Genomic DNA, 6,013 nt, shown 5'->3' on the forward strand with positions numbered 1-6,013 from the left:
CCCACCGTACAAATGAATTTACACATACGTCATTGACAATTGAGATCCTTGATAGTTGGTACAGTGAATGCACGTTCTCGATGTCACATAGTATTATCACATGTTCTTGCCTACACACCTAACCCGCGCAGTTTGCTCTACAATAGTTTGTCGTTTGCTATCCAATACTAACGCGCTGTTTGTAGTACAATATTTTATCGTCGTTTGCTCATCAGTGCTAACGCGCCGTTTGACCTACAATATTTTGTGGTCGTTTGCACACAATTACTAACGCGCTGTTTGTAGTACAATATTTTGTGGTCGTTGGCACACAATTACTAACGCGCTGTTTGTAGTACAATATTTTGTGGTAGTTGGCACACAATTACTAACGCGCAGTTTGTACTACAATATTTTGTGGTCGTTTGCTCAATAGTACTAACTCGCTTTTTAACCTACAATATTTTGTGGTCGTTGGCACACAATTACTAACGCGCTGTTTGTAGTACAATATTTTACCGTCGTTTGCTCACCAGTACTAACTCGCTGTTTCACCTACAATATTTTGTGGTCGTTTGCACACAATTACTAACGCTCTGTTTGTAATACAATGTTTTGTAGTCGTTTGCACACAATAACTAACGCGCTGTTTGTAGTACAATATTTTGTGGTCGTTGACATACAATTACTAACGCGCTGTTTGTAGTACAATATTTTGTGGTCGTTGACATACAATTACTAACGCGCTGTTTGTAGTACAATATTTTACCGTCGTTTGCTCACCAGTATTAACTCGCTGTTTCACCTACAATATTTTGTGGTCGTTTGCACACAATTACTAACGCTCTGTTTGTAATACAATGTTTTGTAGTCGTTTGCACACAATAACTAACGCGCTGTTTGTAGTACAATGTTTTGTGGTCGTTTGCGCAATAGTACTAACGCGCTGTTTGTAGTACAATATTTTGTCGTCGTTTGCTCAATAGTACTAACTCGTTGTTTGACCTACAATATTTTGTGGTCGTTCACACACAATTACTAACGCGCTGTTTGTAGTACACTATTTTGTCGTCGTTTGCTCATCAGTAATAACGCGCTGTTTGTAGTACAATATTTTGTCGTCGTTTGCACACCAGTACTAACGCGCTGTTTGTAGTACAATATTTTGTCGTCGTTTTCACACCAGTCCTAACACGCTGTTTGGCCTACAATATTTTGTCGTCGTTTGCTCACCAGTACTAACGCGCTGTTTGTAGTACAATGTTTTGTGGTCGTTTGCTCAATAGTACTAACGCGCTGTTTTACCTACAATATTTTGTCGTCGTTTGCTCACCAGTACTAACGCGCTGATTGGCCTACAATATCTTGTCGTCGTTTGCTCACCAGTACCAGCCCTTAATTAATATATATGTCTCACATGTCTTTAATAACATTTAGACGTTGTCACAGCCTTAATGAGACTTCAAATCATCATACAACATGCGTTTCATGTTATCAGCCTTACAGATCATGACGTTTACTCACTTTTCTTCCGTAAATGGTTGGTGTCATAATATTGAGTAAAAGTCTACTGGTATTACAGTATCGCTTAGGATATTACCATAATATTCGGAGTTCTTAAAACTGTAGGTTATATGTTGAATTATAAAGTAACACCTTTTAAGACAAAATAACGAAATCGATATTTGGTAATTTTATGAGACTGCGCCCTTTCTTCATGATAGCCGATATCAGTTTCTAAATAATAAATGTATACTTTATTTCATAATGATTCTGTTATTAATTATTAAATCTTCGACAAAAGCAGTTTTTCATCGCCGAACATTGACTGAAAACAAAGAGTAGGTCTTAATAAAGAGCAAGAACATGGTTGTAAAATACCGGGAAATGGAGGGGGAGCCGATTTATGGTAGCAGTTAAAACATAAGTACAAACAACGTTCAAGGGGCATTAACTCCAGCGTCGACGATGTACAAATGATACGTGGCACAGATGCATGATCTACATAGATACAAAATATTTTCAATAACCAAAATATATGTTCCACACCCCTCTCTGTCTCTGTCTCTGTCCCTCTCTCTCTCTTTGTCTCTCTCTCTGTCTCTCTATCTCTCTGTCTCCCTCTCTGTCTCTCTCCCTGTCTCTATGTATCTCTCTCTCTCTCCCTCCCCCACCCTCTCTCTGTCTCTCTGTCTCCCTCTCCCTCTCTCTCTCTCTCTCTCTCTCTCTCTCTCTCTCTGTTTCTCTCCCTGTCTCTATGTATCTCTCTCTCTCTCCCTCCCTCCTCCACCCTCTCTCTCTCTCTCTCTCTCTCTCTCTCTCTCTCTCTCTCTCTCTCTCTCTCTCTCTCTCTCTCTCTCTCTCTCTCTCTCTCTCAACTTGTTTATAATTGTTATCATAACATACTGCCACCCTATAAATATAATTGTGTGTATTACTATGTTTGAAAAGGGCTTTATATACATTATTAAACTTGTGCCCAATTCTATTGCCACTTATGTTCAATGAAATATGTTGAAATAAAATACGTAAGCTGTGAATTATGGACAATATAAGACGCGTAAAATGTAGATCGCTATTGTTTAGTAAATAAAAGGTTGAACTGTATCTGGATTTCTTTTTAAAATTATTGCTTTGGAGATCATGAACCCGTTTATAACTTATCATAATTTGTAACAAATTATGGTATTTCCGCATGTTTCCGAAATTGTTCATTTCTCATATTCATCAATGGCATTTTACTTCAGATCATGTCATAACGCCCAAATTGATAAAAAAAAGCACGTGGGTGCAGCACAGGTCAATTAATCGAGTGAATACTTCCCTTATATGGTTAAAATAGGTCACATAAACAAGTAGTTGTTATATTTAGTCTTTCCCTCTCGTGAGTTATTTTTCAAAAGTTACAACAAGCACGAGCTTCAATTTGTCGTATTTGTAGTAGACAGTATCTGAAATATTGCATCCACTTGTTAACTAAAATAACAAGGGCTCTTTCGTCGCACTTTACTTTCTGTTTACATCAAGATCATGAAGAATGTTATTTCTTTGTGTTGGTGTAAAATTAGGATGTTCCTCCCAGTAGCTTTTTGTCTAAATCCGTCAGTTATTACACTACCTCTACAAAAAAAATAACCACTGAACATATCCTTTTCCTTTCACAAAAGTCCAAAATGATTAAGGATTAAATTTGAATGTCCTTTATTGGTGACATTGGTATTGTTAACAGCACATTACACCAACTGTCTATCAATGTAAGATTTTGAATGCACATTTCTTCCTCTTGGAATACCATTATTTATTCATAAACCAATGAAGGAAATGTGCTTACTAATGTTCGAAAACTTGAGAGACCGCGATAATTCGGGTGCTGGTAAATAAAATGTTGTGGTTTGAGTGCTGAAATTTTTCTACTTGAATAAGAAATAGTTAAATGTATTTTTGTAGGGCCTAATCAATCGTTATATCAATGTGAATAGATTTTCATCAAATTATAATTTCGGAGACCTTTCTTGGTTTTTTATTTATAATCATTATAGCGGCATCGACAGTTAACAACTCTTCTTCGTGGTTGAGACTACTAAATAATTCTGTAATACTTTTTCTTTCACTACAGCTCGCGTTTTCTTGTCTGGAATCCCGTCAAATACTGGAGCCTGTCTTTACCTAGGTGTCCGTGGTTCGACCACCTGAATTTCCCCCATGTATTCCATCCAGACAAACACGAGAGACTGATATAAGCTTAAAGCCTGTTTAAAACAGATCAAGTTTATATGTAGTTTTAATTACTCGTATGAAAGTGTAAAGTAATTTTTTACAATGAAGAACATAACATAAAATAAAAAAATATGTATTTGTTGACATCGACAATAGATTTGAAAGTAGAGGTATATTGCGTGTAAATAACTACATCGCATTAAAGATAGACAAACAAATCCTTCTGTTTCTTGATGATGGAACTGTATCGTAAGAACCAGTTCTAATTCGGAATCATTTAAGAGCCAGACACTTATTTTGTACCGTTAAAATGTTATTTTACATTTACGTAAATCTTTATATCCTCTTCGGAGTTATTTACTGCAGGTGGGATGTAAGAGTATCTGCCACCGTTGGTCCTACTTTTGGGATTTAATCTTTTCTCTTCTATTTTTACGACTGTTTTTTTTCCTCTCCATTTTCACAATGTCAATGTTGTTTCATGCTTGACCGTTTGCCCTTGCGAGGAACGTTTAGGGATCTGACACTCGGCCGAGACATACCAAAGTCTTGGCAATAATTTAAAACCAAACACTTCTTAAAAATCAGTCTTTCAGCTATTTCGTTTAGCTTACACAACATCAAAGGAATATTGTTATCCTGACTTTGGAAGATTCTGACATGATGCTCTTGTAAATTTATCAGCTGTATGAAATTCACGAACTTTACTGAATTATGGGACAAGTGTTCCTCCCCAGGTGGATATTAACGTTTGATATCTGGACTTCCCCAGTCACTTCTTAGGCTTCAAAATTTAAGCCATTAGCATCACTGACGAGTTCTAGATGGACCAAAATGCAGTTTAATTCATTTTTGACCCTACTGTAACTAACTCTAAAGTTGTGTTTAAAAATGCTATTCACTTCTGTATCGGTTGTAGACACTGCTGGTAGAATTCTAGTCCTCGAGGTTTGCCTTAGCTGCTTACCACATTTTAATCCAATCGAATAGTGGCACGGCTCAGAGTATTTTCATGTTCTTGAATCTTGAATTATCAGAAATATGAATATTATGAAATTTATGGATAATGTGGTTAGTGCATATCGTCTTTATTGATATGGATTTTTCTTTCGATCAATTTGAACATGTCTCAAGTTACTTCAAAATTTCGACCTCTTACATCACTGATGAATCCTAGAAGGGCGAAACCTATATAGGATCGAATTTAATTCATCTTTATTGCTAAGGTATCTAACTATAAAGTTGTAATAGACGGTGTTAATTCACTTGTGTGTCTATTGTACAATTTTAGTATTCTATCAGATTAAAGATATATGAATTCATCATTAAAGATGATGCATTTGCAGAGTAATCACCGGACCTAATGGACCTTAATGTCAGAAATCCCACTTACGGCTATCCGAGAACCCCCTTGGTGATAAAAATCAAATGGCATTATTCGGTCAACGGTTTCTGAATGCTTAGTTTACTGGAAATGCTTATCGACAGAAAACCATATTTTTTCTAGCTGCATTGGGATGAGATTTATCGAATCTCTTGGTAAAAATGCAGTGTTGACATCAGAAAAAAAATTAATATATCATCCGAAATTAGATTCCAGTGAGTTTTTCATGTTTCGTTATACTGCAATGTGTCCACTTTTGTTATCCTAAACTTCCACACATCTGCGGTATGAGTCCGTACGTAGGCATTAGGCATAAGTCTGCAAATATCTGTATGATATGGTGCATACATAGACTGATATTTACGAACTTTCATATGTATGTGTGTCATTCTGTATGATGTGCGTTTAGAGGTTTCCATAATGAGTTACATTTGCGTTAAATTTTCCTAAAAAAATTCTGGAAGATCTCTTATTGTTTACTCTTCTTTAACGGAGAAAATTCGTTCCAACCGAATATGTAATTTTGTCAAATAAATATTGATATGTAAATGAAAAAAATACTAGTGTACGATCGCTAAGGAAATGAATGATGTCGTTTTCTATCATGGATACATTTGTTACATTTCTACAGAAAAAGAGAAATCATAAGATTGCGCTGGAAAGAACATCAATATCGATCAAGGGGTCCGTTATGAAGAAAGATTTATGTGAATATGCATATGAATAAAGTAATGACGCAAAGTGCATAGTCATCACAAACATCTTCTCTTTATAGTGTTAATTGTTACATATCATCAAAAGAAACACATTTTCGCTCTCTAGAACGAGATGAATATCAATAGGTTCCAACAGGAAACAGATTTTATTGGAATACTTTCCCACTGCCGGCGAGGAACTCTTTTCTTACTTAACAATTTTAACCAAAGTCACTAC

Source organism: Ylistrum balloti, unplaced genomic scaffold (genome assembly GCF_031769215.1).
Source record: "Ylistrum balloti isolate Yb309-2 unplaced genomic scaffold, AGI_CSIRO_Ybal_v1 Utg371464, whole genome shotgun sequence".
NCBI lineage: Eukaryota > Metazoa > Mollusca > Bivalvia > Pectinida > Pectinidae > Ylistrum > Ylistrum balloti.